The sequence below is a fragment of the Somniosus microcephalus genome, chromosome 17 (assembly GCF_052327205.1).
Source record: "Somniosus microcephalus isolate GS21.2 chromosome 17, FLI_Smic_1.0, whole genome shotgun sequence".
In the NCBI taxonomy this organism is placed as follows: domain Eukaryota; kingdom Metazoa; phylum Chordata; class Chondrichthyes; order Squaliformes; family Somniosidae; genus Somniosus; species Somniosus microcephalus.
In genome coordinates, this window is record NC_141003.1 from 77182403 (window position 1) to 77205828 (window position 23426).

Below are 23426 nucleotides of genomic sequence, written 5' to 3' on the forward strand. Positions count from 1 at the left end.
AAGTTAAACCCAGAATGGTATTGGGAAGTTAAACCCAGAATGGTATTGGGAAGTTAAACCCAGAATGCTACTGGGAAGTTAAACCCAGAATGCTACTTCTAAGTAAGCCAAGAAAGAGAGGCTCAGAAGATGAAGAAAAGGAAGACAGACTTGCATTAAAAAGCACCTTTCATGACCACCAGACGTCACATAAGCGCTTTACAACCAATGAAGTACTTTTTTGAAGTGTAGTCACTGTTGTAATGTGGGAAACGTGGCAGCCAATTTGCACACAGCAAGCTCCCACAAACAGCAATGTGATAATGACCAGATACAGTAGTCTGTTTTTGTTATGTTGATTGAGGAATAAATATTGGCCAGGACACTGGGGGATAACTCCCTTGCTCCTTTACGAAATAGTGCTATGGGATATTTTATGTCCACTTGAGAGAGCAGATGGGGCCTTGATTTAACATCTCATCTGAAAGACGGTACCTCTGACAGTGCAGCACTCCCTCGGCACTGCACTGGAGTGTCAGCCTGGATTTCTGTGCTCAAGTCTCTGGAGTGGGGCTTAGAACCCACAACCTTCTGGATTCAGAGGGGAGAGAGTGCTACCCACTGAGCCACAGCTGGATACCACAAACTGAGATAGAAAGTAAATTAGTGAAAAGCCTTTTTAAAATAGATATTAGGAAAAACTTCTTTACTCAGAGTGACAGTTGTTTGACGTGAGGTATCAGCGAAACACGAGCAATAGTTTTTTTTTCCACGCATCACTGCAGACCTGATGAGAGATAATAACAGAGTAATAGTGGGAGAAATCATTTCTGTAATGTGGTTTATTTAAAATATTATTTTATCTTGTGATTTTATCATTCATTTTCCATAAAATAGAAATATAGAAACATAGAAGATAGGAGCAGGAGCAGGCCATTCAGCCCCTTGAGCCTGCTCCGCCATTCAATGCTGATCATCCAAATTCAGTACCCTGTCTCTGCTTTCTCCCCATATCCCTTGATCCCCTTAGCCTTAAGAAATATATCTAACTCCTTCTTGAATATATTTAATGAATTGGCCTCCACTCCCTTCTGTGGTAGAGAATTCCACAGGTTCACCACTCTCTGGGTGAAGAAATTCCTCCTCATCTTTGTCCTAAATGGCTTACCCCTTATCCTTAGACTGTGATCCCTGGTTCCGGACTCCCCTGCCATCGGGAACAGCCTTCCTGCATCTAGTCTGTCTAGTCCTGTTAGAATTTTATAAGTTTCAATGAGATCCCCTCTCATTCTTCTAAACTCTAGCGAATATAAGCCTAATTGATCCAATCTCTCTTCATACATAATTCCTGCCATCCCAGGTATCAGTCTGGTGAATCTTCGCTGCACTCCCTCCATGGCAAGAACATCCTTCCTCAGATAAGGCGACCAAAACTGCACACAATACTCAAGGTGTGGTCTCACCAAGGCCCTGTACAACTGCAGCAAAAGACATCCTTGCTCCTGTACTCGAATCCTCTCGCTACGAAGGCCAACATACCATTTGCCTTCTTAACCGCCTGCTGCACCTGCATACTTACCTTCAGCGACTGGTGCACAAGGACACCCAGGTCTCGTTGCACTTCCCCTTCTCCCAATCTATTGCCATTCAGATAATCTGCCTTCCTGTTTTTGCCACCAAAGTGGATAACCTCGCATTTATCCACGTTATATTGCATCTGCCCAATCGCCCAACCTGTCCAAATCATCCTGGAGTTTCTCTGCATCCTCCTCACAGCACACACGCCCACCCAGCTTTGTGTCATCTGCAAACTTGGAGATATTACATCTAGTTCCCTCGTCGAGATCATTAATATATATTGTGAATAACTGGGGTCCTAGCACCGATCCCTGCGGTACCCCACTATTGAACAAAGTGACAATTTGTTGTTTGCCAAACAGAAGTAACCACAGCTTCGAGCGGTGCAGTGATTAGTTCCTTCTGCTCACATGTATGGATCTATTGTGATCTAATGAGCATGGCGGTGTAGAAGGCACAAGAGGGGAAAGTTCAGAGAAGCACTGGCCATAATAGTGCCAATAAATAGAGGCAGGCAAGGTAGGTTGCAAAGGAAGAGAATTTGGAGGCTGGAGGTGAGAGAAGGATCACCTATTGGATGACCAATTTTTCCTGAATTTTGTCCAGGTGTGTGCAAGGGGTGATATGGGAGCAGTGTTCAGGTGTTGAAGAGACTTGGGCTTTATAAAGAAAAGATAAAGAAAGACTTGCATTTATATAGCACCTTTCATGACCACCGGACGTCCCAAAGCGCTTTGCAGGCCAATGAAGTACTTTTTGAAGCGCAGTCACTGTTGTAATGTGGGAAACGCGGCAGCCAATTTGCGCACAGCAAGCTCCCACAAACAGCAATGTGATAATGACCAAAGATCATATAGAGCAAAGAATTGTTGAGGGAAACAAATGATTGCATGAGAAAGGGAAACTGAGCTTGGAGACAGGTTTAGCAAGGCAGGGCGTAGTATTTGTTGTTATGATCAGGTGGTAAAAAAACAGACAAGATTTCAGAGCTTTAATTCATGTTGTTTACTGATCAGGCATTTTTACTAAATGTGAGAAGTTGTCAACCATGCACAGGTCAGAGGGAACAGTTGGAGAACATCCTTTACTTGACTACCGATACAAAATTACACCAATATCAATATGGAGGAAATGAGGGTGATCCAAAAGCTCGGAGGGAATAGCGAGACCAAGAATGTGAACAGGTGTAAGGATGGATCAAAGCTAAGAGATGGTAGGTCATAGAATCATGGAAATTACAGTAGCAGGAGGCCATTCGGCCCATTGCGCTTGTCCTGGTGCTAGCTCAACTGGGGCGATCTTCCCTGATCTTTCCCCGCATTCTTTAATAAATGTTGTGAGCAATGTGGGGAAGCTGGGGTTCACTGCTCTTCCTAGGAGAGAGTACAGTAGTGTAGTGGTTATGTTACTGGACTAATAATCCGGAGACTAGTACCACACCGAAGTGGTTGACTCTTAACTACACTCTGAAGTGGCCTAGCAAGCCTGAAATCTGTTGTACCATAACGATGGACAAAGTCAACGTGAATTTATGAAAGGGAAATCGTGTTTGACAAACCTCCTGGAGTTTTTTGAGGATGTAACTGGTAGAATAGATAAGGGAGAACCAGTGGATGTGGTGTATTTGGATTTTCAGAAGGCCTTTGATAAAGTTCCACATAGGTTAGTGTGCAAAATTAAAGCACATGGGATTGGGGGTAATATACTGGCATGGATTGAAAATTGGTTAGCAGACAGGAAACAGAGAGTAGGAATAAATGGGTCTTTTTTGGGGTGGCAGGCGGTGACTAGTGGAGTACCGCAGGGATCAGTGCTTGGGCCCCAGCTATTCACTATATATATCAATGATTTGGATGAGGGAACCAAATGTATTATTTCTAAGTTTGCTGACGACACAAAACTAGGTGGGATTGTGAGTTGTGAGGCGGATGCAAAGAGGCTTCAAGGCGATTTAGACAAGTTGAGTGAGTGGGCAAATACATGGCAGATGCAGTATAACGTGGATAAATGTGAAGTTATCCACTTCGGTAGGAAAAACAGAAAAGGAGAGTATTATTTAAATGGTGATAGATTGGGAAATGCTGACGTACAAAGGGACCTGGGTGTCCTTGTACACCAGTCACTGAAAGCAGACATGCAGGTGCAGCAAGCAGTTAGGAAGGCAAATGGTATGTTGACCTTCATTGCAAGAGGATTTGAGTACAGGAGCAAGGATGTCTTACTACAGTTATACAGGGCCTTGGTGAGACCACACCTGGAGTACTGTGTGCAGTTTTGGTCTCCTTACCTAAGAAAGGATATACTTGCCATAGAGGGAGTGCAGCGAAGGTTCACCAGACTGATTCCTGGGATGGCAGGACTGTCGTATGAGGAGAGATTGGGTCGACTAGGCCTGTATTCACTAGAGTTTAGAAGAATGCGAGGGGATCTCATTGAAACGTATAAAATTCTGACAGGGCTAGACAGACTGGATGCTGGGAGGATGTTTCCCCTGGCTGGGGGGTCTAGAACGAGGTGACACACTCTCAGGATAAGGGGTAGGACATTTAGGACTGAGATGAGGAGACATTTCTTCACTCAGAGGGTGGTGAACCTGTGGAATTCTCTACCACAGAAGGCTGTGGTGGCCAAGTCACTGAATATATTTAAGAAGGAGATAGATAGATTTCTAGACACAAAAGGCATCAAGGGGTATGGGGAGAGAGCGGGAATAGAGATAGAGGATCAGCCATGATATTGAATGGTGGAGCAGGCTCGAATGGCCTACTCCTACTCCTATTTTTCTGTGTGTATTAAATGCCAGGCTTGCCAGTGATGCCCACATCCTGAGAATGAATGAATAATTTTTTTTAAATGATCAGCGTTGCTCCTATATACTCTGCATCAACTGGCGATGCAATAAGACTGGGAATAAACTCACCAGCTACCCTGTTTTCTGAAGGCGTGTAGTTGAAAATACACTTAAAATGAAACTCTGATGTTGAAAGATGACAGAAAGTACAAAGGATTACTTTCTCCGTGGGGTACATTAAAGATTGGAAGCACAACCGTGTTATCCTTGCAATCAATTTACCCATGGTAACGGTAGCAATTATCCACAATTTAAAATACAGTGAATGAGTTGTTTATCATCGACAGGGAGGAAAGCTACAGGAGCGCTTAACTTCAAATACCCAGCCGCGATTTTGGCTTCACAACATATCATTAATCTTTCCCTGGTGTATCTAAATGTTTTCTTTTATCTGCCTTTGTGTTGGAACTAGGTCCAGTATATTTAAGATCCCTTACGCACGTTTGGCTCTCTTTGATTCATTCCTTATTTCTTTCTTGTCAACAGCCTACCTTTTTTTGTTTTAGCCTCAATTTGCGATCCTGTTTTCTTCTTCCTTGCTTCGGGTTTTATTCTCCATTAATTTCAATTATTTTACTGTAATTTCAACTGATGACGCTCAGAACAGTCTGTCTCACTGATGCAGCAATCCAACCAACTACTCCTGTTATTCACTGTGCATTCCCATCTGGCTTACTAAAGTACGGCATTCATTAAAAGAAAGCCGCGTATTAATGGAATACTTTATCATTATCTGTCAGAAATCTCAGTATTTCACACATTGGTACCCTGTCCTCTCCCTTTCAGAACTGCCATCTTCACCCCGCTCCTCAACAAACCCAGCCTCGACCCCTCTGTTCTTGAAAACTACTGCCCCATTTCTAACCTCCCTTTCCTCTCGAGTTCTTGAAGGTGTTGTTACCTCCCAATTTCCTGCCTATTTCTCTCGCCTCCATGTCAGAATCTCTCCAATGAGGTTTCCACCCCTCCCACAGCACCAAAATGGCCCTAACCAAAGTCACACATGATATTCTCTGTGAATGTGGTCGGGGTGCATTACACCTCCTCATCCTCTCTGCACCCTTTGACATGGTTGCCCCTTGACATTGTTGGCATCCTCCTCCAATGCCTATTTTCCAGCTCGGTGGCAATGCCCTCGCTTTATTCCAATCTGACCGCAATGGGAGCAACTTCAATCCGCACACAATCACCTCCACTGCCCCTTCCTTTTGCTCATTTACACGCTGCCCCTTGGTGATATTATTCACAGAGATGGGGGTCAGCTTCCATATGTATGCTGATGATACCCAGCTCAACCTTTTCTATACCTTTCCTGAGCCAGCATGTAGAAAGTCCTACAAGAGAGGGGCAGTACTGGACCTAATTCTAGGGAATGTAGCCGGGCAAGTGGTAGAAGTGTCAGTAGGAGAGCATTTTGGTGACAGTGACCATAATTCAGTGAGATTTAAGGTAGTCATGGAAAAGGACAGAGATGGACCTGAAATAAAGGTTTTAAATTGGGGGAAGGCCGATTTTTTAATATGATAAGGCAGGATCTGCCCAAAGTGGACTGGGATCAGCTACTTGTAGGAAAATCCACATCAGAGCAGTGGGAGTCATTCAGAAAGGAAATGGAGAGAGTACAACGCCAACATGTTCCCGTAAAGGTCAAGGGTGGGACCAACATGCTCAGGGAACCCTGGATGTCAAGGGATATACAAGAATGTATTAGGAAAAAAAGGGAGGCTTTTGGCAGATACAAAGGACTAAAATCAGTGGAAGCCCTAGAGGAGTATAAAAAGTGCAGGGGGGTACTTAAAAAAAGAAATTAGGAGAGCGAAGAGGGGGCATGAAAAGACACTGGCAGGCAAAATAAAGGAAAATTTTCAGAACCTCTCTGGCCACAGGGGAGGTGCCAGAGGACTGGAGAACAGCTAATGTAGTACCATTATTCAAGAAGGGTAGTAGGGATAAAACAGGGAATTACAGGGCCAGAGAGCCTAACGTGGTAGGGAAATTATTGGAAAAAATTCTGAGGGACAGAATTAGTCTCCACTTGGAGAGGCAGGGGTTAATCAAGGATAGTCAGTGTGGCTTTGTCAGGGGGAGATCATGTCTGAACAATTTGAGTGAATTTTTCGAGGGGGTGACTAGGTGTGTGGATGAGGGTAGTGCAGTTGATGTAGTCTACATGGACTTCAATAGGGCTTTTGACAAAGTCCCGCATGGGAGACTGGTCAAGAAGGTAAGAGCCCATGGGATCCAGGGCAATTTGGCACATTGGATCCAAAATTGGCTTAGTGGCAGGAGGCAGAGGGTAATGGTTGAAGGTTGTTTTTGTGACTGGAAGCCTGTGTCTAGTGGTGTACCGCAGGGATCGGTGCTGGGTCCCCTGCTGTTTGTAGTGTACATTAATGATTTAGATATGAATGTAGGAGGTATGATCAGTAAGTTCGCAGATGACACGAAAATTGGTGGAGTGGTAAATAGCGAGGAGGGAAGCCTCAGGCTACAGGATGATATGGACGGGTTGGTCAGATGGGCAGAACAGTGGCAAATGGAATTTAACCCTGAAAAGTGTGAGGTGATGCATTTTGGGAGGACTAACAAGGCAATACACAATGAATGGTAGGATCCTAGGAAGGACAGAGGATCAGAGGGACCTTGGTGTGCATGTACATAGATCTCTGAAGGCAGCAGGACAGGTAGATAAGGTGGTTAAAAAGGCATATGGAATACTTGCCTTCATTAGCCGAGGCATAGAATATAAGAGCAGGGAGGTTATGATGGAGCTTTATAAAAAGCTAGTTAGGCCACAGCTGGAATACTGTGTGCAGTTCTGGTCGCCACACTATAGGAAGGATGTGATTGCATTGGAGAGGGTGCAGAGGAGATTCACCAGGATGTTACCTGGGCTGGAGCATTTCAGTTATGAAGAGAGATTGGACAGGCTGGGGTTGTTTTCCTTAGAGCAGAGAAGGCTGAGGGGGGACCTGATTGAGGTGTACAAAATTATGAGGGGCCATAGATAGGGTAGATAGAAAGGAACGTTTCCCCTTAGTACAGGGGTCAATAACCAGGGGGCATAGTTTCAAGGTAAGGGGCAGGAGGTTTAGAGGGGATTTGAGGAAAAACTTTTTCACCTAGAGGGTGGTTGGAATCTGGAACTCACTGCCTGAAAGGGTGGTAGAGGCAGGAACCCTCAACATTCAAGAAGCATTTAGATGAGCACTTGAAATGCCATAGCATACAAGGCTATGGACCAAGTGCTGGAAAATGGGATTAGAATAGACCGGGCTTGATGGCTGGTGTGGACATGATGGGCCGAAGGGCCTCTTTCTGTGCTGTACAACTCTGACTTGTATTGACCCCTCCCCTGCCTCTGTGATGTCAGATCCAGTCTTGGATGAGCTGAAATTTTTTTTCAGCTAAACAATATTGACTGTAGCTTTCTGACAAAGGGTCATCAACCTGAAATGTTAACTCTGTTTCTCGCTCCACAGATGCTGCCTGACCTGCAGAGTATTTCCAGCATTTTCTGTTTTTATTTCAGATTTCCAGCATCCGCAGTATTTTTCTTTTGCCTGAAGCTTTGTCTTTGGTCCCCACCACCACCAGCACAAACTCCATTCCCCTCCATAGCCACTGTCTCAGGCTGAACCAGACTGATTACAACCTCTGTCCTATTTGAGCCCAAGCTGAGGGTCTGACCCTGCATCTCTACATCACAACGACTGCCTGTTTCCACCTTGGTAAAATCGACCACGATCTCCGTCCATTTGCCTCTGAAACACTGATCCATATCTTTGTCACCTCCAGACTCATCAATTCCAATACTCTCCTAGCCAGCCTCCAATCCTCCTCCTCCTCCTGTGAACTGCAGCTTATCCAAAACCCTGCTGGTCGAATCCTTCTCTGACCAAGTTCCACTCACTTAATAGCCCTGTCCTCACTGTCCTACACTGGCTCCTGGTCCCCGTGCCCCTCAAATTTAAAATTCCTTCATGGCTCATCCCTTCCTATCTCTGTAACCTCCTCTGGCTCTACAACCCCATGCTCCTGAGTGCTCTATCCCTCTGACTCTCCGCTCTTGTGCCCCACTATTAGTGACCGTGCCATCAGCTGCCTAGGTCCCATGTTCTGGAAATCCCTTCTTGAACTCCTTTGCCTCTTCACCACCCTTTCCTCCTTTTATGATCTTCCCTAGAACCGTCCTGTTTGGTCACACATCCTAGTACCTTCTTCTTTAGCTTGCCATCCATTTTCTTTTATTTACTCTTCCGGGAAGCAATTTGGGATGTTTCTCTGTGTTAAAGGCTCGATATAAATGCAAGTTGTTGTTGTTGAAGTGCAGTGACTGGTTTTGTACACAAACACGGCAGGTGTGTCCTGCACCCTCGAACCTCACAAACATCATGGACATGAATCTTTTGATTTTTGGTGGTATTTGTTGAGGGAGGAATGTTGTCGGGAATGTCAGAAACACTCTCTGTTCTTCCAATAGTGTAATGGGAACATTCCCCTAAGCCATGGTAATAGGCAAATGCATCTTAGTTTTATGTCTGATTCGAAGGGCAGTACCTCTGCCAGTGCAGCCCACCTTTGGCACAGCGTTGGCTCATCAGCCTATTTTATGCACTCGAGTCCTGGTGTGGGGCTTGAATCCACAGTGATCTGACTCCGATGCAAGACTATTGCCAACTTAGCCAAGCTGACGCACAGTATCAAAAATTGTACCATTACTGGTTGGAAGTTGATCTCTAGATCTATCGTTGCCAATCTAGGCCTCATCATTAATTGCTTTAATTTGGTTACTCTTGGATTGATTTTTTTTCCTCCTTGGCGACTTTAACGCCAGAGTTGGAAAGGACACAGACCTCTGGGGATGTGTGATTGGCAGAGAAGGGGTAGAGAAAGCCTGGGGCCTCACACTCCAGCTGAGGGTATAATGGGTTAGACAGCTTTACTCCTCTCCAGCTTTGTTTCTTTAGGCGGCAGGAGGTATCATAACGCAGCCAAATATTTAAAAATGGGCCCTATTTATAGGTATGGCACTCAGAACACAGCTCCATTTGTCTTGAATGGTTTTGCAAGCCATCATGTCACTCCCAATGTCGCTCTAGCATTGAAGTGTGACGAGGTGAAACCTCTGTAAACATTGGCTCAGGTGCAAAATGTATTTGAATAAATACTTGTAGTAGATTGGAACTCGCAACAGATAGTGTATGGCCAAATGGGATAGTTCTGTGTTATATTTTCATATGCCCTTACAAAAGTAGAGTAAATATGATTTAAAAATTGGTTTCAGCTACTTGTATCTCTGGGCAACGCCCAACATGTTTGTGCTTGTGCCAACATAAGCACATAAGAAATAGGAGCAGGAGTAGGCCATTCGGGCCCTTGAGCCTGCTCCGCCATTCAATGAGATCATGGCTGATCTTCTGCCTCAACTCCATTCACCGGTCCTATCGCCATATCCCTTGATGCCCTTACTAGTCAGAAATCTATCGACTTCTGTTTTGAATATACCCAATGACTGAGCCTCCGCAGCCCTTTGGGGTAGAGAATTCCAAAGATTCACCACCCTCTGTGCGAAGAAATTTCTCATCTCGGACCTGAATGGCCTACCCTTTATCCTGAGGCTGTGGCCCCTGGTTCTAGACTCCCCAGCCAAGGGAAACATTCTCCCAGCATCCACCCTATCAAGCCCTGTAATAATTATGTATGCTTCAATGAGATCCCCTCTCATTCCTCTGAATTCAAGAGAATACAGGCCTAGTTTACTCAATCTCTTCTCATACGACAGTCCGCCATCCCAAGACTCAATCTCGTGAACCTTCATTGCACTCCCTCTATGGCAAGTATATCCTTCCTTAGGTAAGGAGACCAAAATTGTACACAGTACTCCAGGTGTGGTCTCACCAAGGTCCTATATAATTTACAGAACAAACGGGAAACTGTTCAACCTCCGTCGCCTCCAGTCCAGATCCAAGGTCGTCCCACCCTCTGTCGTCGAATTACAGTATGCAGACGACGCTTGCGTCTGCACTCACTCGGAGGTCGAACTCCAAACCATCATCAACACCTTCACTGAAGCGTACGAGAGCATGGGCCTTACACTAAACATCCACAAGACAAAGGTCCCCTACCAATCTGCCCCCGCCACACACTACTGGCCCCCGATTATCAAAATCCACGACAAGGCCTTGGGCAACGTGGACCACTTTCCATACCTTGGGAGCCTACTGTCAACAAGGGCAGACGTCGACGACGAAGTTCAACACTGCCTTCAGTGTGCCAGTGCAGCCTTCGGTCACCTGAGGAAGAGAGTGTTTGAAGACCAGGACCTCAAACCTGGCACTAAGCTCATGGTCTACAGAGCAGTAGTGATACCCGCCCTCCTGTATGCCTCAGAGACATGGACCATGTACAGCAGGCACCTCAAAGCACTGGAGAGGTACCACCAACGCTGCCTCCGCAAGATCCTGCAAATCCATTGGCAGGATAGGCGCACCAACATCCATGTTCTTGCTCAGGCCAACATCCCCAGCAGCGAAGCTCTGACCACGCTCGATCAGCTCCGATGGACGGGTCACATCATCCGCATGCCCGATACGAGACTCCCAAAACAAGCGCTCTACTCGGGGCGCCGGCACAGCAAGAGAGCCCCAGGTGGGCAGAGGAAACACTTCAAGGACACCCTCAAAGCCTCCTTGAAAAAGTGCAACATCCCCATCGATACCTGGGAATCCCTGGCCCAAGACCGCACAAAGTGGAGGAGAAGCATCTGGGAAGGCACCAAACACCTTGAGTCTCTTCGCCGGGAGCAAGTGGAAGCCAAGCGCAAGGAGCGCACATTAACCCAAGCACCCCACCCACTGTCTGCCCCACCTGTGACCGAGACTATAGGTCCCGCATTGGACTCATCCGTCACCTGAGAACTCATTTTTAATGTGGAAGCAAGTCATCCTCGGTTCCGAGGGACTGCCCAAGAAGAAGAAGATATAATTGGACTAAGCCTTCTTTACTCCTGTACTCAAATCCTCTTGTAATGAAGGCCAGCATACCATTTGCCTTCCTAATGGCTTGCTGCACCTGCACATTCACTTTCAGTGACTCATGTACAAGGATACCCAGGTCCCTTTGAGCATCTGCATTCCCCAATCTTTTCCATTTCCATTTTGGAAATACTCTGCCTTTCTGTTTTTTCTGCCAAAGTGGATAACTTCACGTTTATCCACATTATATTCCATCTGCCATGTTTTTGCCCACTCACTGAGCCTATAGTGTACTGGGAGTGCCAGCCTGAATTGTGTGCTCAAGTCCCTGGAGTGGAATTTGAACCCACAACCTTCTGACTCAGAGGCGAGCGTGCTGCCCACTGAGCCACGGCTGACACTATAATACACTGATATTCACTACGTCAGCTCACATGTAAAGAAATGCCACTTAGGTGCAGTACTGGAGTATGACTAATGGTTGCAAAACTTCCCAGGCTCAAGTCTGGTGAGGGGGTGGAGATGGGATTTTTTTTAATTTCAGGAAAAAAAATCAAATCTTAATTAGTATTTATCACAAAAGCTCCACAGTTGTTGGGAAACAAGATGCAATTGAAGCTCTGATCATTGCTTGCGCCTTCAATTTACTTACATCTGCTAATCTACTTGTGGATCAGTTGCAGCACTGGCTTAAAGTCATGCTTAGAAAGCAATGGCAAGAGCCTAAATTGTTCCTTTAAACCAGCAGTTCTTTCCATTAAAATACTGTTTCGATTAACTGCCATGTCGCACATCATTCAAGTTTTATCTGTCCCATTGGAAGTCCCTATCTTTGACATTATAGGGTAGTCATACAGATCTGAAGTGCACGTTGCGGGGTGAAAGAGGAGATGACACCAGGTTGGAGAGAAGAACCTCCAATGAGATGTATGAATTCCTTGTGGAAACTATTTTAAATGATTTATGAAGTCCGGGACTGCAGCATGATCGTAATGAAACAGTAAAACTGAGTGACTGAGAAGTCATTCCTAACTGGTTAAAATGATTTATATGAAACTAAAAGGTACTGTAAGTATATACAGACCCTTAATTTTTAATTTTGGTATATATTAAAATGCTTTGCCAGGCCAAAAGGTTTTTTCCGAAGTGAAATAAAGTTGGTGAATGAACAGAATGTCTTTCACTGGTAAGTGCACGTGGAATGTGCTTTGATGTGCTTTACTAAAAGGCAGCAAACATGGCTGACACTGCAGGGGGTAGTCATAGACAACAGAGATAAACAAACCCCCTTAGATTTGCAGACTTCGGGCTCGATTTTCCAAGCCCCTTGGAGGCGGGAGTGGTGGGACAATTACAGAATCGGGGGGGCAGGAACCCATCCCGCCCCCACCCGCCTCCGTGCCAATGTCCCAGGAGGCGGGTACCCGACCTGTGCTGGGAGCCGCCTCCCCGAGGCGGGAAGGGGATTAGTGCCAATTAACTGCCTGTTAACAGGTAGTTAATGGGCAGTTTTTTGCCTAATCCCTATTTTTAGCCCTGATGTGTGGGCTGTCCGACGGCTCCGAACCACGCCATGTTAGCGAGGCGGACCGTCGGTCTGCAGGGGTTGGAGGGGTCGAGATGCCCGTTGTGCAGGTGAGTGATGGGTGCATGTGTGCAGAGGTAAGTGTGTGAAGTAAGTGTAAAGTGTTTTAATAAGTTTTACTTACCTTTTACTTTCTCCTGCAGGCTTCCTTCCTTCAGTTCTCGGGAGTCCCTCAGCTCACCGGCACAGAAAGCAGAATGGCCGCTGAACTGTCAAAAGCTGCAGCCTCTGCTTTCTGCTCAGGAGAGCTCTCTAACTGAGTCTGTCCAACGCTGGTTTTTCATCTGTCAAAAGCTCTTGTCAGCGATTGACATTTCATCTGTCATCACCAGTAACCAGGTGTCCCTTAATTGGCCTGCTGGGCGAGCTGAACAAAGGTCAATCAAGGGAAAATAGCGTGGGTTGGCCACAAGTCGATGGAGGCGGTACTACAACACAAAAAGTGGGAGTCCCGCCTCCAAAAGCTCCCCATTGACAAAATCGAGCCCTTCGTATTTGCAACAAAACAGGCCACAAAGTTGTAGAACAACTTTTGGTGGCTAAAGGGGAGGAGACAAACCTTTGAAGTTCTGAAATACAGGATGCAACGTAACACGTGAAATGTGACCAAGTGGTTTACTGCCACTTTTGTAAACTTTTATGAGTGAATGAACAATTTTGGGCTTTGATAAAGGTAACTAATGGATAGCCACACAGGATGTGTGAATGTGAAAGTTTGACAGCTCAAACAACTTAGGTCAAACGTTAAAGGAACATCTCACAATCTATGAATGATTGATTTGCTGAAAAAGGCAAGGAAAACTGTATTTAAAAACAAGTGACTCAAAGTATCGGTACTGCAGTCGAAAGGCAAAGAGCTGCAGTCGAAAGGAAGTGGCCTACAATCAGCGCTGGACTGATCATCTGCGGGTGGTTGTATGATTTCCTGTGACATTATTGGTGAACTGCTCGAACAGTGGGTGGGGTTTTGAATCTGTCTTAGGAACAAAAAAAGGTTAAAGGCAGAACCCGTGTGTCTGGTGTAATGTCTCAAGTCCGAACTCTCTACCTGTTGGACGGGGCGAGGGGTAATTCCACACGCCCTACAGTACACAAAATAAACTCGAAAGATTAAGAAGCATGTCTCATATTTTTGCATAAACTGAATAAAAAGAACAATGAATTGCAATACCTCAATCCTTTTTTATTATCTTTTAACAAGTTTCTCTGGCAGCAGGTCCCGGTTGATGTATGTTGAGGAAAAGGCTGTTAACATTTGTAGAGATTTGGTCAGTTTTCTTGCTTATGAAAATGAGCTTTGTTTTGACAAAGTGTTGCAGATATTTAGCGGGGGAGGGGGAGTCACCCAGTTGGATGCGGGATCCTTGTTTTCACATGGAGAGACCCTTAAGTCTTCGTGTACACAAGGCCACCAGGTTCATGTGGTGAGATGTCAAAGGGCAATATATTGGGCACTAATTTTATTGGAAGAGAGTAGAGAGAGAGAGGAAATATCAGATATTAATTGTTTGCAACATTCCATCCCAAGCAGAGAGTTACTGCTCCAAACATATCCAGTGCAGTACTGGGAGAGTGCTGCACTGTCAGAGGTGCTGTCTTTCAGATGAGACGTTAAACCGAGGCCCTGTCTGCTCTCTCAGTTGGACATAAGAGATCCCATGGCACTATTTCAAAGAAGAGCAGTGGAGTTCTCCCCAGTGTCCTGGCCAATATTTCTTCTCTTCTTAGGCAGACCCTCGGAACCGAGGATGACTTGCTTCCACACTAAAAATGAGTTCTCAGGTGACTGATGAGTCCAATGCGGGACCTACAGTCTCTGTCACAGGCGGGGCAGACGGTGGTTGAAGGGGCGGGTGGGTGGGGTGCTTGGGTTGACGTGCGCTCCTTGTGCTGCCTGTGCTTGGCTTCTGCTTGCTCCCGGCGAAGAGACTTGAGGGGTTCGGCGCCTTCCCGGATGCTTTTCCTCCACTTTGTGCGGTCTTGGGCCAGGGATTCCCAGATGTCAGTGGGGACGTTACACTTTTTCAAGGAGGCTTTGAGGATGTCCTTGAAGCGTTTCCTCTGCCCATCAGGGGCTCTCTTACCATGCCGGAGCTCCGAGTAGAGCGCTTGTTTTGGGAGTTTCGTATCGGGCATGCGGACAATGTGACCCGTATTTATATTTATCCCTCAATCAACATCAATAAAACAGATTATCTGGTCATTATCTCTCATTGCTGTTTGTGGGAGCTTGCTGTGTGCAAATTGGCTGCTACATATCCTATGTTACAACAGTGACTACACTTCAAAATGTACTTCATTGGTTGTAAAGCGCTTTTCTTTTGTGCCTGGTCACCACACAACCCAAGTGCCAATGATCTCCTCCAAGCCCTTCCTCTGTCGATGCTGCTTTGATCCAAACATTTGGGCCATAGAGACCACTTTTGAGATGTGTTCACCTTCACCCCACCTGGCCAGGCCAGGCCAGGCATCTCTAGAACTCAAAGACGGACGTCAGTCACTGCACGTGCTGCTGCCGACCTTCTAGACAACTTGGCACCAAATGAGTGATTGTGACACTTGGTACACTGTAACAGTATCAACTGTTACTCTTGCTTCTTCCAGAGTGGTGCTGTAACCTCGCTCAGCCTGTCCACACCAACACGGCTAAAAGTCAGATCACTTCTGACTAAACATGAACAACAACACGGTAAATTAACAAGCAAAAGAGAATAAATAAACACAGAAAATGTCAGAAATACATTAGCAAGACAGTTCCTCATCGCTGTGGGGAAGTGACGAGAGGAGACAATGTTTCTTCTGCAGGGAAAGAGGAAAAACTGAAGGGTGGGTTGACCCTGGGCTGTTCTTGCATGTCGTTTAATGGCAGAAGAGGAAGGGGCAGCACAATTACTTCCCTTTCACTTCTGCGTGGCTTCAGCAGCAGAAATCTCGTGCTCAAGTGACCGGTCTTCATGTGTCAACCTAAATGCTGAGTGTTGGACAACTTATTCAAACACTAGGCCTCACGTGATGGCCACACGTGCACTTTCCTGGAAGCTCACTGGATACTGATCAGGAGTGAGCACACTGGCTGCTTTTGTTTTCATAACTCTAGGGTGCTGAGGCCAATCATAGCACCACTATTGCTCTCCCAGCACAATCCAGAGATGAACCCTTGGGTTGTCCCATGGCTCAGTACCCCATGGGATGGCCTATTTAGCCACTCCACCATCGGGGAAGCTGTTTTACAGAAGTTCTAATGAGCTTATCTCAATAAGATCTGCCCTGCACCTCCTCATGAGGGTGTGATGAGTTGATTACAACCATGGCCTTGTATTTACATTGATAATGTCTCACATGACACTACAGGGTCACTATATATGGAATAGCTGAAATAATGCTAGCATTTCAGAGAGTGCAATGTGAATTATGAGTTGATGTGCAGGGGCTGCATCAAGCTGGATTCATCTGAGACACTTTGTGTGAGGCGCTGTAATGTTGGCTCTGTGCCGAGTTTAATTTTAAAAGCACTGAATCTGTTCCAGTCTATGAAGTTGCTTGTGTTTCATGGCACCCGCAGTCGGTCTCACTGTACGATTGACATCCATTATAGTGTTGTTATTGTCTGTGAAATATGCCATTTCAGGCTCTGCTTCAACCTCGACTTGTCTTTATTATTTATTGAGAGGAGCGTTCCCACATCAAGGAGAGGTCTTAGAGTTACTGAGATCATTGATCTGCCAAACCTGGTGTTGAGACTGTGTATATATTTGGGCGACTCCTGTGATTCTATGACTCCTGCTCTATGTTCAAAAAAAAATATTTTTTTTAGATGACAGGGAAGTGTGCTGCGTTAGTGTACAACGTCCTTGTTTAAAGCCTTCCAGGTCAAAGAAACGGTTATTTTATGAAAGGGAAGCATGTTGATAACGATGTAGATCAGAAAAGTAGGTCGACTGGCGCTGCACATTTTGCAGCCACAAAGTGGTCCCTCAGGTGCGGCGCTTTCCATGTGAAAATTCCAACAGTTCACTTAAGAGACTCGTTACATCGTGCACATCTTTAAGCAGGGATTGAAGGAATGGCTGGGAGTCATTTTACTTTACTTTTGAGGGTTGGTCTGCAACAAAGTGTTTCATTGCGACCTCCCTGTGTTTTGACTTGCACGGGCTGCCTCAAGTAGCGCAATCCCACTTAACATTAATTTAAATATATTCAAAATAAATATGTATTGACGTTACAGAATTATTTTTTGTTGTCGCGCCGTGCAACGAGATGCAGGATGGACTGGCGGCCTATGCTGAATGAACTGATCGTAGCCAGGGGCAGCAGTGAGGATGTTGCACTTAACCTCAGTACCCATGGCATAGGGAGAGGAAAATCAGCCAGGCCCGAATGGCCTACTTCTGTGCTGTTAGAGTCTATGTAGCCAGGGCCCCCGGCCCTAATAATTATATCGATATCTTGCTTGAAAATGCACAGATACGGGCATCAGATGAGGACAGAATTGGGTTTAACCTTCCCTGCCTTTCTCCCCAGGCTCAAGAAACCCAACAGTCCAGGCGCAGACGTGAAGGATGAGTGTCTACGGGACTGTGCTCCAGCATCAAGCAGCAGAAAATTTAAGAGGAGGGGGAAGAAATAATGAACAGCTTTAAAGTACAGTATTTATTAGAATCATAGGCCCAGAAATTCGGGCGCTCCCACTTTTGGGGCACGTGGAGGAGGGGGGCACAAGGTACAAGGGGGGCGCGCAGGGTACAATTGCTGCTCCTGAATGGTTCGGGCCTCATTTCCATGGAGCCTTCCTGCCAGTCAGCGCCACGTGTGCAAGACGTGTAGGACCCTAATTTAAAGAAATTATTCGCCACTTTAAATGTTCCCGACGTGCACTCCTGCCGCCAGTGCATCTACCTTATCCAATATGGCGGAGGGCGCACTTCCGGACGGAAATGCGGGCGTTTCCTGCCCGCCTTCTGGGAGCTTAGTAGACTGTGCAGCCGAGTTTCTAGACCATAGAATTTTACAACACAGATGGAGGCCATTCAGCCCATCGCGCCTGTGCTAACTGAGTTACCCACTTAGCTCCATTTCCTTACCCTTATTCTTTATTATTTATCCATTTCCCTTTTAAAAGCGATAATGGATTGTGCTTCCACCACTGTTTCGGGAAGGGCATTCCATGTCTTAACCCTCTGTGTAAAAAAAATAATTCTCCTAACCTCTCCCTTTGCTCTTTTGGTGAAGATCCTAAACTTGTTCCCTTTAGTTACCAACTCACTGACCAGCGGAAATTATTTTTCACAATTTACTTTGCCACAACCTCTTATAATTTTGTGCACTCGATTGAAAACAGCCCCAGTTTCCCTCGTCTCTCCTCATAACTAAAGACTCTCGGGCCGGAATTTGTGGTCGGCAGCGAACCTCTGGAGTACATCTCTGACCCGAACGTTAAATCCGAGCCTACCTGCCCGCTCCCGGGCTTTGGAGGCTTCGGGTCCTGGGCTTGCTGGCCTATGCCTGCATAAAGGCCCACCGATCCCAGGGACGCAGGCGGTTCGTGAGCATCCCCTGGGATTATGTGGGCCAGGCCCTCCAATCAGAGAGGAGGATTCCTCGTATGCTTTTTGGGTTTCCATTTACGAACGGAATCCCCAGAAGCATACGAGAAATCCCCAAATAATTAAATAATTTATACAACTGGAATAAAAATAAATGTTCCCATTTTCAAATTTAATTGAAAGTACCTTCAATAAAGCATATACAATAAGAATGTAATTTTTTGAAAAATAATTTTAAACATTTTAATCCGGGCCAAAATTTACATAAACTAATTTAAAATGTTTGTGCATGATTTTTTATTTTAAATTTAAAATTTATATTAACCCTTTATGCTGGTGAAAGAAGGCCCTATGCCTGCTTTTACCAGGCGTAAGCGTTTCGTGGGCAGTAATTTTTTTTTATTCGTTCCTGGGACGTGGGTGTCGCTGGCAAGGCCAGCACTTATTGCCCATCCCTAGTTGCCCTCGAGAAGGTGGTGGTGAGCCGCCTTCTTGAACCGCTGCAGTCCGTGTGGTGAAGGTACTCCCACAGTGCTGTTAGGGAGGGAGTTCCAGGATTTTCACCCAGCGACGATGAAGGAACGGTGATATATGTCCAAGTCAGGATGGTGTGTGACTTGTGCCTGCTGCCCTTGTCCTTCTAGGTGGAAGAGGTCGTGGGTTTGGGAGGTGCTACCGAAGAAACCTTGGCGAGTTGCTGCAGTGCACCTTGTAGCTTGTACACACTGCAGCCACGGTATGCCGGTGGTGGAGGGAGTGAATGTTTAAGGTGGTGGCCAATCAAGCGGGCTGCTTTTTTTTGGATGGTGTCTAGCTTCTTGAGTGTTGTTGGAACTGCACTCATCCAGGCAAGTGGAGAGTATTCCATCACACTCCTGACTTGTGCCTTGTAGATGGTGGAAAGGCTTTGGGGAGTCAGGAGGTGAGATACTCGCCACAGAATACCTAGCTTCTGACCTGCTCTTGTTGCCACAGTATTTATGTGGCTGGTCCAATTAAGTTTCTGGTCAATGGTGACCCCCAGGATGTTGATGGTGGGGGATTCAGCGATGGTAATGCCATTGAATGTCAAGGGGCGGTGGTTAGACTCTTGCTTGTTGGAGATGGTCATTGCCTGGCACTTGTGTGGTGCAAATGTCAAATAGCCCAACTCTGCGCCAACGATTGTGATTTTTTGAGTTGGCGCAGATGATCTGTCAAGACGTACCCTGACAGACCGCAGGTTCCGGGTTTTCGCGCATGTGCAGTGCGTGCGGTAACCCGGAACTTGCAGGACCTTTCTGAAGGCTTCCGACGGCGTACGCACAAGCTCAAAATCCGGGCCCTCATCTCTTTTGGGTCTTATTCTTCACACTACATCTGTACTTGCCAGGTTTTGAACACTCAATCAACCCGATCTCTCTATACACTGATCAATGGCTTGCTGTTGAAAAGATCGTCTTAATAAGATTAAACTGCATTTCGAAAGAGAAACAGAAAAGGCCCTAGAAAAAGCCCTTTTGAAGGATTAACTACTTTAGATTTCTGCCGTCTCCTGCCACAGATACTGGATGCTCTATTAAAATACTGAAAGAGGTGACCGTTTGAATATAATTTTGACAGTTATTTTAATAAGTCCTAGCGGGACCATACATATCCTATTTGAATCTCCATGGAGTGCTCAGGCACGCTAGATGTGATATATAGATCAGCAGTTTTGCCCTTGACCCACAACAATCCGACATCACATTTTTACCCTGGCTTGTTCCATGTTGCTGTGACCAGTCGTCCCTCTTTTTGAAGCCTGCTGCTTCTACTGCCTTCGGCAACTCGCCTGCAAGGTTATGTGGCACAAGCTATTGTGCTTCTACTTTCACAGTGGCATCGGAGGGACAGTTAACGTGTGTCTGAATATCGAATTCAGTCAAAGAATCAAACCCACTAATGTGCCACAGAGAGTGCAAAAGACCCTGAACGCTCTTGAATGTTTCCCTTCACTGACAGACATTTAAAAAAAAACAAGGCTATCCGTATCCGGTATCCGCAGGGTATCTGGTGACTCTGTGCGTTGGTTTTGTCATTTCATCACTGGTGCGTTCCTGATTTGGGAGCCCATTCTCATTCCATTTTATATTATTAATAATAATGTGTGCATTTATGTAGCATCGTATTGTGTTGAAACATCTCCATGCATTCAACAACTAGCATTTATATAGTGCCTTTAATGTAGTAAAACATCCCAAGGTGCTTCACAGGAACGTAATCGGACAAAATTGGACACCGAGCCATATAAGGAGGTATTAGGGCAGGTCAATAGGTAGGTTTTAAGGACTACCTTATCGGAGGAGAGGTAGTGAGGCGGAGAGGTTTAGGGAGGGAATACCAGAGCTTAGGGCCTCTTCACACAATGAATAACTCTTAGACTGTTGATATGTAGACAAACGTAGCAGTCATTTTACCCAAGATCCCATAAACAGCAATCAGATGACTGGCCAGTGGATCTGGGGGTTTATTTTGTTGTTTTTTGTTGTGGGAAGAATGATGGCCAGGACACAAGGAAAACTCTCTTCAGTACCCTATGTTTTGACAAATGCTTGGCAACAGGCTAGCTGCCCACCATCTTGAGTTGGGAACAGTGCATAACACACACACACAATAAAATGGGGTGGAGAGAGGATAAAAGTCACATCTTGAGTGAACTATTCAGCATTGTGTATCCACAGTATAATTAATAAATTACACAAATATCACTTAATATAAAAAAAGGGAAGGGTCAGCAATGTACAACAGGTCAGTCAGTATCTACATAGGATTACACAGGATATACGGCACAGAAACAGGCCATTCGGCCCAACCTGTCCATGCCGGCGTTTATGCTCCACTCGAGCCTCCTCCCGTCTTTCCTCATCTAAATCTATCAGCATAACCCTCTATTCCCTTCTCCCTCATATGCTTATCTAGCCTCCGCTTAAATGGATCTCTACTATTCGCTTCAACCACTCCCTGTGGTAGTGAGTTCCACATTCTCACCACTCTCTGGGTAAAGAAGTTTCTTCTGAATTCCCTATTGGATTTCTTGGTGACTATCTTATATTGATGGCCTCTAGTTTTGCTCTTCCCCACAAGTGGAAACATTCTGTCTGAATCCACTCTTCAAAATTTTTCATAATTTTAAAGACCTCTATTAGGTCACCCCTCAGCCTTCGTTTTTCAAGAGAAAAGAGACTCAGCCTGTTCATCCTTTCTTGATATGTATACCCTCGCATTTCTGGTATCATCCTTGTAAATCTTCTCTGCACCCTCTCCAGTGCCTCTAGATCCTTTTTATAATGTGGCGACCAGAAATGCACGCAGTACTCCAAGTGTGGTCTAACCAAGGTTCGATACAGGTTTAGCATAAAGAGGAAAGTTAGGCTAATTTGGGCCTAGCATGGTGGCATAGTGGTTAGCACTGTTGTCTCACAGCGCCAGGGACTCGGGTTCGAATCCGGCCTCGGGCGACTGTGTGGAGTTTGCACATTCTCCCCGTGTTTGCGTGGGTTTTCTCCGGGTGCTCCGGTTTCCTCCCACAGTCCAAAGATGTGCGGGTTAGGTTGATTGGCTATGATAAATTGACCCTTAGTGTTAGGGGGATTAAATACGTGGGGTTACGGGGATAGGGTGGGATATTTGTTGGTGTAGGGGTTACGGGGATTGGGTGGGATATGTGTCGGTGCAGGCTCGATGGGCCAAAATGGCCTCTATCTGCACTGTGGGGTTTCTGTGTGATTCTGTGATTATCCCCCATGTAACTCACTGGCATTTGTTGTAATAAAGGCCTATACCTGAAACTTTAACTTATCTTTTTCCTGATGCAAACCGTCCTGCTAATGTATTCCTGACATTTTCTGTGTTTATTTCAACATTTCTAGCACTTGCTCATTTTTTTCATTTTTGCTGGTGAATTGACCATGTTGTTGCTCCTGTTTAGTCAGTAGTGGTCTGTCTTTTAGCTGTGTTGGTGTGGACAGGCTGAGCAAGGTTACAGCACCACTCTGGAACAAGCAAGAAGAGCCAGTGCGACTGTTGCAGTGTACCCAAGTGTCAAGGATTTTAATATGTTCCAGATGGTCATTTGGTAATACTGACCTTACGCCCGAGTGACATTGCTTTTGCTGTTTTAAACAGTTATTAATTGGCATCATGCTCATTTTCACCTTGCATTATTATTTTGAGCTGCAATGTAATCGAGGGAATGAATTGCAGCCACTAATGATAGCTGGAGGGTTTGAGTACAGGAACAAGGATGTCTTGCTGCAGTTGTACAGGGCCTTGGTGAGACCACACCTTGAGTATTGTGTGCAGTTTTGGTCGCCTTATCTGAGGAAGGATGTTCTTGCCATGGAAGGAGTGCAGCGAAGATTCACCAGACTGATACCTGGGATGGCAGGAATGACGTATGAGGAGAGATTGGGTCGATTGGGCTTATACTCGCCGGAGTTTAGAAGAATGAGAGGGGATCTCATTGAAACTTATAAAATTTTAACAGGACTAGACAGACTAGATGCAGGATGTTCCCGATGGCGGGGGAGTCCAGAACCAGGGGTCACAGTCTAAGGATAAGGGGTAAGCCATTTAGGACAGAGATGAGGAGGAATTTCTTCACCCAGAGAGTGGTGAACCTCTGGAATTCTCTACCACAGAAGGCAGTTGAGGCCAATTCATTGAATATATTCAAGAGGGAGTTAGATATATTTCTTAAGGCTAAAGGGATATGGGGAGAAGGCAGGGACAGGGTACTGAGTTTGGATGATCAGCCATGATCTCATTGAATGGCGGAGCAGGTTCGAGGGGCTGAATGGCCTACTCCTGCTCCTATCTTCTATGTTTCTGGAGCAGTTCCTGAAGACGTGCTGTTGACTTGTGGCACCGACAGACCACGTGTGGCATTATTA